Source organism: Oenanthe melanoleuca, chromosome 1 (genome assembly GCF_029582105.1).
Source record: "Oenanthe melanoleuca isolate GR-GAL-2019-014 chromosome 1, OMel1.0, whole genome shotgun sequence".
In the NCBI taxonomy this organism is placed as follows: Eukaryota; Metazoa; Chordata; class Aves; order Passeriformes; family Muscicapidae; genus Oenanthe; species Oenanthe melanoleuca.
The window spans coordinates 51,780,834-51,795,511 of record NC_079333.1 but is presented as its reverse complement, the minus strand read 5'-3'; positions in this window follow the sequence as shown (position 1 = coordinate 51,795,511).

Here is a 14,678-nt window from a genome sequence, read left to right as displayed (position 1 = left end):
TTAACCTGGACTTTCCCAACCCTCATATGTAAGGTAAACCATACCAGAGGGTGAAGGATCCTTTCTCCTTTACACTGCCTGACACAAGGCAGGAGAGCAGAAAAGTTAGCTTCACTCTGTGTGTCACCAAGCATACAGAGACAGGCAAACTGCAGCATTTTTGACTTGCATAATGGAGGCTTTACTTCTTCTATAAACTATACAAAGGCAAATTCAATAATTAAAATCTGATGAGAATTGTCCAAGGAAGTGTACATTGTGATTCATTACCCTGGCTTTTTATTGTTGTTCTTCACCTGCTTTAATTTGGTAAATCCAGTGATTTGAATAGAGTCTCCAGTTCTTTGTATGTAATGAGGAGGAGCTACTGATCAATTTGTTAGCTTAGAGTGAAAAAGTGAACAGTGAGGAGTGAAATAGCCACTGACCAGTCAGTCATTTATTAGTACAGGTGCTTTAGAAACAATTATTCAGCCCCGCTTCAAAGCAAGAAAATACCTTGTGGTGAAGGGAAAATAAATATTTCTTTGTCATGTGTGCAGAGCATATAACACCCTAATCTCAAGAGTCATGAACAGCTTCCCACTACAGGGAATAAGACATCCAGTACCATTGCCTCTGCTCTTCCTGTTTGCCCCTGCTATTTGAAAAAACACTTTCTGCTATCTCTATTGCTCTTCTATCCAAGCCTCAAAGTCTTTGCCTTTCCTAATGTCTAGAGCACTTGCTCTTTCACTTCTGTGTTGATTCAGTTTTTATGAAACCTTGAGGTGACCCCTTCCCCTATGTTTCCCAAACTTTCTAGCTGAACAATTTTGTTGTTTTTGTTGTTCTTTGTCATGCACTTGGTTGACTATTGAGGTTGGTGGTGATGTGGCAAGACAAGGCCAGGATGGGGGTAGGATGGGTCTTGCAGGTCTGGAAAGTCATGGAGTATTCATAGGATCTTGTTCATAATGTGAGAGGGCAACAAGATGAATAAAAGGCTCGGAATTAAGTACAGACAAATTTAGAGGGGCATGAGGATGTTTTCCTGAGGCAATTGATCTGAGCTAGTTCTTAGGAGTGCAGATGACAGTGCCTATACACCATCTCCTTGTCCAGCACAGTCTGACACCCCACCCAGAGCTTCAAAAGTTCTGTCCAGAACTTCAGCAGGCTTTCAGTGAGTGGCAGACTCCACTCTCTGCAGGTAGAACCCTTTCCCTTTTACAAACTGTGCCTACCTGAATGTTCTGCTGACAGTAGCACATCTGTCTGGGATGGCAAGAAGCAGAGGCTGCAAGCACCAGCCAAGCCTCTGGATGTAGGATGCTGACACATCTCGTGGGACAGAATTCTCTATACAGTGTCTCCTCTGAAAGGGCAGTGTGTGACTGGATGGAAATGCCATAGGGGCAGGGCCAGCCCATGTCCTGCCACATGGACCATGTTGGAAAAGCAAGCTACAATGCTGTGACTGACTGGAAGAGCCTTGGTTGATTCAAAGACAGATTGCATGCAGCAGTGATTAAAAGAGTTGCACAACAGCTACAAATCAAAACTACAGAGAAAATGTCGGTGGGAGTAAATATAAGGGATTACACCACACAAAGTAGTGTCCAGTAGACTCTTACCAGATCAAATTTGTGCTTAAATCACAGGAACTCCAGTCTCCTCATAATTTCTAGCTAGTCTGGTGATTCTTCTTTGCTGTATGTTATTTTCCCATTCTTTTTTTTTTTTTTTTTTTTTTTTTTTAAAGTCACTCTAAAACTTTCTTTATGACAAATATCTGGATACTCCACCTGTCTCTCCACACAACCCCACTTTTTAAAAAATCTGTCCATCAGTCAGAAGAGGAGGTTTTTATCCTACCAGTAGTTCATCACGTGGCAATAGGCAGCTAGGTCTGCTGAGAGCAGTATCTCCAGTTAAGCAAAATGTCTTTCCTCTTGCCATGTGCAGAGACTGTGAAGCTGCAGATCCACCAGGCATGCCAGCACCTTCTGTTTAAAATCTATTTTTCCTTTGGGTTTGGGCCAACAGTTTGAAGCCAATTGCAGTGGTTGAGTCCAGACTTCTATGGAATGGCTTTCTTGAGTAGTGTCTAATACCTTTCCTTGACAGCCTTGTCAGTACTGGAGCATGTTTCCACATCTTGGCTCAGGGTTAAACACATTCAACATGTTGTGCAAAATGGAGGCTCAGATACAAAATGGAATTCACAGTTTGAGGCTGCTGGATCCCACTGTGTCATGGCATAAATGGTGCTCCTCCAGCTGCCTGGAATGGCAGGCTCTCCACTGGTCTCCCTGCTCTGGAGAGAAAACAGTAAAACTAGATAGAGAGGTGGATAATAAAAAAACATTGGAGGCATGGAATGACTTCCATATGAATAGAGACTGAAAAGGTTGGGATCATTTGGAGAGGAAATGAAAAATTATATGGTAGACCTATCCAAGCTAGTTAATAGACCTGAGAAGATAAATCAGATGCTCTTCCTTACCATTTTTCCTTACACACACACACAAAAAGAAATCCTGGGGGAACACAGTGAAACTGAGACAGCAAATTAAAATTTATAAACAGTAGCACGACAGGTATTTACCTTATGACAGTCATTATTCTGGAATAACACTGAGATCAGGAAGACAGAGGACATGAAGGAGGCTGAAATTTTTCTGTAGGGGAAGCACCCGTGGGATCTTAACTATGAATACATAAATAGGAAAAAACCTCTAAGCTACACTATACTTGGTGGGAGACAGGTAAAACCTATCTTTTGTTTACTGAACCTAATTTCTATGTATTTGGAAACTATTTGGTGTCCATGATCTGGATGGTTGCACTGGCAACCATCTGAAGTGAAAGGACAGTGTCTCAGGAGGATGGAGATGAGGGAGAGGTCTTCTCTGTGCCAGGGCTTTGAGAATTGTGGCCATCAGCACCTTTTGAAAGCATTGGCAACTGGCTCTGCTTTGTTGGGATGTTGAGTTTGGCATAAGGGAAATACAGAGTAATGAGGCATCAGGGACAGGACCTAACTGTGTGGTAGGCCCTTGTCAGTGGGAATATCCACAGCTCCCAAGACCTCTTGGTCCATAGATGCCCCTGACATGGATAAATAACTACAAGGCCCCTAGGCCAAAATCCAAAGAAGGATGTGGATGCCTAATGTATGATTTAAACTGTCACCAGGTGCCGAAATTTGAGCCAAAAAAGCTCTTAGGGTCCTGCAACTCTGCAGCTGTGTACACGGAGCAGCCCTGCTGGTTTGGCTGAGCTGAACCTACATCTTTCAAGAGCTAGAGCTCAGGAATCTCCATTTCTGGGGAAAGTGTCCAGAGCAGAAGACTGCAGAACCTGTCCTGTCCCTTCTCTAGCCTCATGAACTCTCCTTGTTCTGCTGGCACAGGAGGCTTCTTCATCAGGAGATGTGGGAGCTGCTCTACCTGACTCCATGGGAAAAAAGCAATTGATGCAGTCCACAGATGGATGGCTAGGACACCTTCATGGAAGTGGGTGATATGGAATCTGACCACCCAAAGACAAGGAAACCTATTTCTTCCTTGTACTTGGAGGAAATCACAGGGTAACTGCTAAGCTGTTACATATAAGATTCTTGTCACCACCCCTGCTAATGAAAGATTCTCAAGCTTTTAGATTATCAGGAAACTGTAGGTGTGCTTTGAATATATTTACTGGACCCAGCCTCCTTGAACTGAGGCACAAGTCATGAATCTCACAGTCTTTGGCAGAGATAGAGAAAAAGTATTTGGCTCAGCCAGTATCATGGTTCCATTGGGCATGCTTTGCAGCAGAAATGTTGACGCCAAACTAAGCTTTCCTGTGCAAACTTAAGCACTTACAGACTCTCAGACATCTAAAGGATTAAGCAAATCCTTTGTGGATCACATATTTGGACATGGGTGACTAAATTCTGCCTAAAGTACTTGAGAAGTTGGTTTGTGCACATTGTAATTTTCCAGTTCCTTCCAACTAACCCTTTGGTGTTATATTGGTGATAATTACTTCTCTGTCTTTGAGTGTCTGTCTCAAAGGGATCTGCCTTCTCAGCAGCGTAACTTTTTGTGCAACTGGTAGAAACCATCTTCTCTCCCAAACCACCTTGCTGATTAAAATAGCCAAATTCAGAACAATTGTTAGCATTCCAGTTTTAGTTCTGAAGTTTGCTGCCTCCCTTTCTGAAGTAATGAACAACTCCAGCATCTCATCTGTTTTTTCCCATCCATTTCAGCTGATGAGATGGAAGACATTGTTTCTTTGTACCAGCTTTACCTTGTTTCTAGGGCAGCATTACATGTACAAGAGGATCCAACCTCTGGGAAAGACACAATCAATATCACAGAGAGTTCCCAACACCTCAGACGAAAACCAAGGGCTTTGTCTAACTGTGTATGTTTTGCAACCAGAAGACAAATATTCTGAACCTGTGAGAAAAGAGAAGTGAATTTTCTACCACTGACAGAGAACTGGGGAGCTGTTTAGGTAGAGACAGTAATTGCAGTCCTGCTGCTCAGCCACTGTGCTCCCCACAGAACAGCTCTGCAGCTGTCCTGCTATTTTTCATGTAAGACCAACTCCTTTTCTAGCTGGTTGTACCCTGGGGGAGCTGCTCCAGGAGTTTTGCCAGCTAGAGCAAGATTTGAGAGGGTGAAGGCCAGCTCCTCATTAGGAGCAGACAGGCAGCAAAGACTACTTGTTTCAATGAAGTATGAAGAACAATGAAATATCCAGGGCAAGATTCACCCTGGCTAGCTGCTGATGTCAAGAGTAGAGGCATTCCACCTGTGTTAGTCATCTAGCTCTCCCAAGAGCCCATAGAGACCTAGTCCTGGGTTAGAATAAAATGAAATGTATCCAAAAGCATCTGTTTCTCCCCTCTGCCCCAAGGCCAAATAAGCCCTGTGCTGTCTAGGTCAGACACAGACATCTACATCCAACCTACCCCATCCTCGGCAGGTGCTTGCCAAAGATGAGGTGGGTGAAAGACTCAGCTGAGTCTGGCTACACCCATAGAACTTGCCTCAGTGTGTACAATGTGCTGCTGCTCCAGAGAGGGAGAGCAGATGTCCCCAACACATCTGCTTTGCTGCCTGCTCCTTGTGCCAGAAGGGTGGTGGCACATCTGCATCTCTCCCCAGTCACATCTGGTTGAGACTCTCTGCACAAGGTTCCTCCCGAGGGCTATGAGGGGAAGACTCTGCTGCAGCATTTGAAGCAAGGGTGGCCAGCAGGACACATATCCCTCTTTGTCTCATTTTGTTGTCACCCACAGGGCACGTAGCTGCTTACAGAGCGAGATCCGGCCCTCTAGGAAGGACACATGCTTGCATGTGTTGGATGCACACACATAGATGTGTGTTTGTATGTGGTTTATTGAGAATTAAAAATGCTTCTCTTTGCCTCAGACAGTGCTTCCAGTGCTCGCCTTTTCAGCTGGGGGGACTGTGTTTTTAATCTCGCTAATACAAAGAAAACAATGGACCTCTTTCTCTGCTAGCTGTAAAGGGTCATAAGTAAAATGAGTTTTGGCAGACTCGTTCCAACTAGACATGCAACCACATGCAAAAATGACTCTAAATTTAGTATGTCATTTGTTAGTGTTAACCCTTCCCTTCCTCAAAGGAAAGGAGCTTATTTGTTATCTTCTCATAGTCTGTTTTTGAAATGTATCTTGCTTCTATAAAACTCTAAACTGCAGGAATTTATAATGGCCTTTTGTTACACAAGCCTTTATTTCTCTTCAAAGTTATGATAAATGCAACTTTATCCCTGCTTCTGGGAACAGGACACAGTACTTTCATGCAAGAACGGGTACCCTTAAAACCAAGGAAAGTGTTTTCCTCCCCTGAAAGTGTTTTAATTCCCTGTTCAAATATGGGGTAGGATGGTCTTGCTTTTTTGTATGGACCTTAAAAACTGTTGGACTCAACCCTGTGTATTTCTGTAAGACTGGGTCACCAGCATGGAAGTAGTTTAATAGAATAAGGTTACTGCTGTGAGAAATCACTGAACTTAAGTCAGTCCAGAAGTCTTTAAGAAATATTATATTGCACCTGAGACTTTAAGCACACAGCCATTGGTGCAATACCTGCTACAGCAGGAGAAACAGGAACTGACCTTCATCTGCAGCTATTTCCAGCAGGAAAAGAAACGCTGAAAACATCCCAGTCCATTTTCCAGCCTGTGAGGTTTCTGATGTTAGTGAGCACTGTTTTACATGGTTATCATAGAAAATCAAGCAGGGGGTCCAATGTAAGCTATAGTTCACATAAATCCTTGGTTTACTCTAAGAAAATGGTATCTATAGAGCAGTGCCAATAATTACGTTGGGCAAGGCAAATTATTTGGATGTATGAGAGAAAGTGGTATCTTACCCACTTTGAAATGCATTTCTTGGAAAAGCTGGTCTGAACTGGTCTGATTCTGTCTATGTTCCTCCCTCTTACTCTCTTTCCCCTCCCACACTCAAGAAGACACCGTTCCCAGAAATCCCAGAGGACATTACTAATTGAAAGCAATGATCATGAGTCATTCCTGTATATTAAGTGAAATACTCTTGCTTGCCTCCCAAGGGATAAAGTGATTAAACCCAACAGAGAAGGGCCCAGGAACTCCTGCTGTCCCTGCAACTCTGAAATTAAAAATCAAGAAGATAAGTTAGTGGTACAGTATTTTCTTTCAAGCATATCTCTCCCTGAACTACCAGAGCCTACATATAAAGAGACAGAAAATGGATTGCATTTCTGACAGTTTAAGATTCAGATTTTTTCAACTGAGGCTGTTTGTTCTTCTGAGCAAACTGTATGCTACTCTGTCCTGTTGTCTGGGATATAATGGAATATAATGTTAGCCTCGGACAGTGGTTGTTGAGCTAGTGCCAGCTTCACTAATGAGCATGTGGTTTCAATAATAATATGGCTACTTGTAAGATGTCTGGCCACAAGCCAAGCACTTAATATGGAGGGGGCAACAGATGTAAAAAAGTACCATCCCTGACATGATTGCATTTCCAAAAATTCTCTGGCAAAAAAGTTCAGACTCAGCAAATCAGGATAATGAAGAACCTCCCCATATCAGGAAAGGATGAAGTTCTGACAAATGAATAGGAGTCCTATGAGCTTTGTGCACACATGGTAAAAAATATGAAATATAAGAACAGGGGTGATAAAAGAACTGATAATTCCTCTTTATGGAAAAAATTCAGTCTGGTAATGGAAGGTGCTGGATGGTTAGCCTTCCCCTTTCCTTTTTCCTTTCATTTCTTTTTTCCTTTCCCCTTTCCCTTTCCCTTTCCTTTCCCCAAACCTTTTGTCATTCCAGACTTGGACCTAAAAGTCCAAGTGCATCAAGACGGTGAAATGAATTACAGTTTAATAATATTCCCACCACACAGACAAAATGGATTCAATTACATAATGGTAGCATTAAATGTTATTATGAAGGGGATCCAGAGTCTTGAGTCCAGACTTTCAGAAAACCATGATAAGCTCTTTAAAACAGCTGAAATAGCACATTTATAGGTTTTCAAGCCATAGGTTTGCTGGGAGGAGGGAGCACAGGGAAGGAGTCATTACGTTTGCTCAGAGGCTTTGGTGTGCTAATCTGGCATGGAGGATTGAGTGTGCAGGAAACCAGTGCCAGAGAGTTTCCAATGGATTATTATGTCTTATCCTTTATGGTCTGAGGGTGCTTTCTGGAGTGGCTGCTGTTACTGGAGAGCACACGTGTCAGAGGTTTGGGTGGGAACCCTTGGGCTCCAGCCAGAGCAGCAGGGCGTGGCCAAGCCAGCCAAACCCAACAGGGTTTGGGCAGAGCCTGCCCTGCCCCACACCAGGTTGCCCCCATCACTCCCTGCTCGGTCACCCATGGGGTTTTGGGTGGCACGGAGTGCTGGGCTGCTTTCACACAAGCAGACCCCTCTGTTCTGGACTGCTGAGAAGGTCTCTCCTTGGATAGGACACCACAGAAACCTGGAACACACAGTGCAGCTCTCCCAGAATGGGGCAGGCACAGGCAAAGCCTTGTTATCTGCCATGAAACCCTCAAAAGAATGTCACATTCTTGATATCTAGAATTACAGATAGTATTTAATGATCCTTTAACAATAATTTTCTTCTTTCCTTCCTGGGAAAAAAAGAAAATATGATTTTTAAAAGGTAGGATAGGAAAGAAGCAAATTAATGCCATAACTTTGAAGTTAATATCGTCCAATTTTTTTAATTTGAAAAATTTGAGAGAAATTACAAAGACGAAGGCAGAAAAAAAGAGTGGTCAGAACACAAAGGAGTTCAAAACTAAAATAGAAGAATTAACTTTTCTGACTGCCAGCACACAAATGAATTGTTGTTTTCACACAGGAGAATTTTTAGTTCTCTTCACAACAGTTGTAAGACATAAATATTACCCCTGAATTTTATGGATGATGATATTAACAAGATTTTTTAAAAAATCAATTTCTATTAAAAATGTATTTCTACAAATATTTTGAAAACTTCAATTATTTCTCTGGTATAAAGTATTCCAAATGCTCCAGACTCCTTGTTTTCTTGACAATACCTCCCTGAATATTTTCCCAGATTTGGATGCACTGACTCAAACTGGGTTGTTGTATACTGTTTACTGGGAAATGTTGATGAAAGCTGCTTGGACTAGAATAATGTTGTGTGCCACTGCTGGAAGACACTTCATGCCCTGCTGGGTGGCCAGTACCTTTGTCAGGGTGCTTGCCAATTCATGGTCTCATGACAAATGGTCTGTGGCCAAGGAACAGCATATACCCATGGCTGGCAGGCAAGAGAGTATTTCACTTCTGCACCAGCAAAATATCCACACGCACCTCAGGTCATAATTAACCAAATATGCACATCCTCCAGCAGTGGTTTGGGGGCTTATCTGAGAAGAATTCTGAGGTTTCTGAGTCCTGAACAGTCCTGTGCAATGTGATACCTGGGATGATGCACTAACTCTGGCACTGGCCATTGAAAAATCATTTGTGTGAGGCTCCTTCCATCCTTGATGGGAAAGGAGGGTGACAGAGGAACCTCTACATGATGCTTTATCTCAAGCTCAGCAGATGTCTAAGGGAGAGGGGAGGAATTGCCCTTTGATTTGCTACTTCTCATGTGTTTTTCGAGGAGGGGCTAAACATCTAGCTGGCAAGCAAAGAGGTTGCTAAAGTTAAATGAGAGGTACCTCAGCTACACTGCTGGCAATGTTGCATCCCTTATGTCCTGCCAATCTTAAAAGTGCTCTGTGATTGTCATCCAGCTTTACTTTCAATGAATTGATATTGCAGATTCTTGTTTTGGCTGCAGTGCACTAGCTGAGTAAACAGTCGAATGAACTGGGCACCACAAAAGCTGGCTGGCTGGTTGCTGCATGCCCCCCAGGCAATAAAAACATGTGCACAGAACAAAGAGCTGCACAAATCGACTGCAGATATGGCCACACACATTAAGATGTAGCGAGTCACTGAGACAGGAGAAAAAGCCTTTGTAGCAACCAGCACTGGGTGGAACTGGCTTAATCCCATTAAAGAGCCCCAAAATCCACTGACAAAGGGCCAGCTTTTGTGCTCTCACTTACACTGGGGGGAACCCACTGGCCTTGGAGAAAAGGAGCTGAAAGCAGGACCCGGTGCGGCGCAGTTGCTGTCCTTGCCTGCAGAGATGGCAGCATGTGTGGTACGTGGCAGGGCTGACATCAAAGTGTGTGTGGCACTGGTTCCTTGAGCACCCTGCTGCCTGAGAGACACAAGGATGGAGGAAGCTTGTAAATCTACTCCTGCCAGGATGTTATGGCATGTGGACATGTGGATTTCAGAGGAAAGACAATGAGACATGCAAGATACTGTGGTTCTTGGGACACCAACTGATCTGAGCTTGGATGCTCAGAGGCTTCAAGCTCTCCCATATTCCAGCATGGTGTGAAGATCCAGTGTTCTTTGCTTGGATGCCTGGATGAGAAATTGATGAAGACCAAAGGCAAGGTTTTCATTTGTACAATCTGTGAAGGAGGTGCACACCCTGTCTCCAGCCAGGATAGGTGTAGGGATCCCCAGAGATGTTGCACTGCCCCCTCTGTCCTTATAAGTGTGCCAAAAAGTAAAAAAGGAGACAGAGCTACCAAGAATAATTCCTGTTGTGCCATTTTATACTCCCTGGGATTTTCAGTTAGTAGTGGTTTGTCTCATACAAACTCACATCCTTTGACTGCAAATGCCTTGACCCTGTCATGATGGCCCTGGCTTACCCCAGCTCCCCTCCAGCAGAAAGCTGATCTCACTTTTGTAGCCTGTCTGCATGCTCACTTGCCAGCTAGAAAGGCTGTGCTGGCTGCCTGAGCTGTGACTGCCAAGGATAACAGCTGAGTTTGGAGCTCTCTTCCCTTACTGGGATCAAAAATTCAAGTCTCTCTTCTATTCCCTCACTTCATGTTAGTTGAAACTGGAATTGAAATTTATTAGGGTGTGTGTACTGAGAGGATGGGGAGGCTAAAAGAGAGGCAGGCAAGCAGGCAGCACAAGGTGGGATTCTCAATTCCTAGGCTAAAATTAACCAATGCTTACACCAACTTTGGTTTGAAGTGAACCTTCGTTTGTAGAGCAAATGCTGGTGACAGGCTTTGGGAAATGGAAATGGGACTGCTATAGGATGAGAGGAGAGAGTTTTCCTTGTGCACGGATCCTTCCCATCACTTAATTCCCAGGCAGTTGCCTTGGGACCACCTGCAGGGATGCCACCACAGCAGAAGAGGCTCCCACTTGTCCTGCAGAGCTTGGGGATCCTTCTCACTGCCCCAGTGCATGTCAGGGTGAGCCCTAGATGAAGAAACCCAGGGCAAGTGGGCTGCAGGAAGGTCCAGCAGGATCCAACCCCACCTGGGCTGGATGTCCTGGGGAGCCAGTGTGCCTGGTGACACGCTCAGCCTTGCCCAAGTGCCTGCTGGTGGTGGGTGCCAGTCAGTCCTTTGTCTTGCTGGCTCAGACCATGGTGTCTTTGTAAGGTTGTTTGCTCATAGTTGGCTCACCCAAGGAAGGAGAGACTGATCAGCCAATAAATGCATATTTACAGGGAATATATTTATAGACTTAGAATTTTAAAACTTTTGTGTGTGAATTTGATTGAGCTTGAGGCTTTCTTTTTGTCTGTCTCCCAACCCTGCTCCCTCCTTTCCTCCTCCTGCCTGTTTCCTACCTATCCCCCTCCCCATCCTGCCCCAGAAAATTAGCTTTCATTTAGCTTTTATAGCTGCACTTTCAAGTCAGTCAAGATTATTTTCTGGTGCTTAAATTCCTAGTTAACATGTCATGGTGCCATTCAGTGCTGGAAATGATGTAATTTATTGGGTAGCTGGTCATTTGCACAAATAGCTGGAAAAACAAGTTTAGCTTGATATAAATAACAAGACACAACAGTATATACAGTACAACACCTTGCCTCCTGCTGCAAATCTCCTGATTTCTGTTATTCTGGTTTCAGCATGCCTAGCTGCCTCCTTACATTCACTGCTATGAAATAAGATAATTATAGCACGAGTAAATATTACCCAATCAATCTACAGCAACAACTGTTAAAACAAGCCATCTTATAAATTTTCCTAACAAAACATGCCTCAACCCAATATACACAGAAGGTAAGTTTCTCTGACCTTGAAATAAATTTCAAGAGCAAAGAACATTAGGCACATAGTGAACATCCAGCAATAAGAGGCAGAGCCAGGGTCCAGCCCTGTTTAACCTGACCCCACAAAACCTCCCCAAGCTCAGCAGCAGAGGGATGTGTGTTTTGGGAAAGCTTATCTTTTTCAGGGGAATGTTCTTATTCCCCTGAAATCACAGTTCCCCTTCTTTCCTTATGCCTAATGGCTGGACTCAAGGAAATGAACCCTTCTCTTCCTAGGATAACACCAGAGTCCAGTAGTGATAGGTGTGATGGCTGCAGAAAACATCAGGTTCAATTAAACCACAATGTCTCTTAAAAACCCAGAGCATTCTTTCCATCTCCCATACATACACATTTAAAAGGAAAAAAAAAGAAAAGTCACTATCAGCAGAGATCAGACTAAATTACTCAGGGGTAAGCTGTGCAAAAAGTACTGCATGGGCTCATAACATTGTGTGCTCCAGAAAGTGGCTCAAACATTTGCACCAACTGCAGAAGCAGGTCTGTTTTGAAATGCTACTGGATTTCAAGTTTACATTCTGGAAATGCTCTGTAGGTTTGCCTGACTCATGAGAAGATAGTTTCTGTTGGGGTGGGGATAAGGGAGAAGAAGGAGCCAAAATGCCTGACTGTGAAGATTAATGCCTTTCAGAAGAAAATAAAGATGTTCTGAATCTGTGTGTGGCAGAGAAGGGTCACAAGGGAGAAGCTAATTATGATATACTGCTTGAATACCATTATACACTAATTACTGGAAGAAGATGATGGATTTGAAAACCTTTGTGCTGCTAAATGGAAGCAGAATAGGGCCAGTATGGGCAAGTTTTGAAACCCCCACTTTAAGAAGCAGTTGGATCATGCATTGCCTGGACATCTCCCAACAAGCATGTGCTGAGTTTCCAACACAAAAGGTGAGACATGATAATCTAACCCCAGCTAGATCCAGGATTCAGAGGGGTTGGTTGTTCTGGTCAGACTCTTTGTGGGATGAAATGTGGAAAGGATGGCATGCACAGTTTGTACAACTGGTCTGCAAGCTGTGGGGAGTGCATGTGCTGGATTTGCAGGAGAAGAGAGCCCTTTTCTAGTTGATGTCACTCAGAAATGAGCCTTAGATTTATCTCTAAGGTTTATCTCTGTCTTCTACCTCCATACTGGAGATATGGTGGTAGCCACCCAAGACTCCTCAGGATTCAGTGGAGAAAGATCTCAGAATGTGATCTGAGGCTCAAGGTGGGCTGAAACATCTTTCCAAAAAGCTGGTGGTGTTTTTCCTCCTGTCTGGGAATGTGCCCAGGGCTGGTGACAGGGCGGATCTAGGCTGACATAGCATGACTAAAACCCCTGTAATATCCACCCTCCATTTCAAGTGTGTTATGTTAAAGAGGAATGGGGTGGATTGGAAGTGAAATATTGCATTCATGCCTCTGGTGATGGAGATGCACCCTTGCTGGCTCTGGTGTACTCCATGCTGCTCCTTCTCTGCCTGTCTCTGGATCCTCTTTGCTGGTTCCACAGGTCTACTGGGGACTCAGATGTGCAGTTTCTCACAGGGGTTTTGCAATGTGGGCCAGCATCCCTAGGGATTGGGACCACTGAAAACACTGCTGTGGCTCATCTTGGTGGGTCTCCATTGTGGTAAATTCAATGTCCTTTAGACCATTTACTGCTGTAGAATGGCCTGTTTACATATTGGACTGTTTCATCTACCCAAAAGAGGCACCTGTCCAAATGTCCCACCTGAACAGCCCCTTGAAACATGCCTGGAAATTGAGTGAGAAAGTGCTAGGCATGGGACAGCTGCTATGCCCAAACTTTTCATGCTGTGGGTCCATTGTGGCCTCCTCAAGGTCCCTGAAGCTTGTCTGGGGCTTGACTGGTCTGAAAAATCTCACAGGGTCCATTCTAGCAGTGGAGCAGTACAAATAGCTAAATCAGACACAGGCAGTGTTTACTTAACTGGCTCCTGGGCAGCCTTAGGTTCCCATTTTCATTGATGTGGAGTGGCCAGAGAATAAGCCTTCACACATAAGGGATGCCAGGAAGGCAAATAATAAGCTCAAATGCACAAATGGATTTGCTTGCTGGGGACTGACCTCCCCTGGAATCTGGTTGAATCCACTGCTTCTGGCAAATTTTGAAAACTACAGAAAAATGCTGAGGAGTATACAGATGTCTGGAAATGGAGTCCTTGATCTAATAACCTCCTCTTGTCAGAAAGCCATTTTTCCATTACCTTTGATGTGTTGTTGGTTAAGAGGAGGATGTGCTTTAACTCCCTCCAATGAGACATTTCTGTTTTCTGTGTGTCAGCCATATTCATCCAGCCAATAGACCTAAACTGGATTCATTGTCTGACATATGTCTTTTGTTGTTGCTTTTCACTGAAAATATGGCTTTCTCATGAAGTGAACTACATCCAGTTCTGGTCTCCTCAGTAAAAGAGAGACAGGAACATACTGGAGAGAGTCCAGTGAATGACCACAGAGATGGCCAAGAGACCAGAGCAGTACAGACTAGGTGATCTCCCAAAATATCATCCAACCTCAACTCTTTTGTGATACTTATTCTGGAAGACTACTGGAAGATAACACAGCAGTACTGTAGGAAACTACAGCAGATGTCATCTTGCCTGTGCTCTCCAGAGGGAGCAGTCCTTGAATCCAGCAATTCCCAAAATCATATGTGGATTTAATTTTTTGAGAGAATTACTTGATATGTTCCAAAATACAAAAACACGACGTGTCAAGTAAACAGGAGATGAGGATCTGGGATTGAAGGTGAAGATGTGATCACCTTGAGCTGGGTCTAAAGGAGGGAAGGGGTTCCCAGGAGAGGAGTAGCTGCACTGGCAGAGGCAGAGCCTGCAAGACAGCCTGGATAGGGCAGCGTGGGAAGGCAGCTGTGCTACTCCCTTTGGAAGTTCTAATTTGGCTGTGCTGCATTGTGTCCCACAACGGGACCAGATTTCTCCAGACCTGCTTCTGACATTCAAAGCAAGGCTTT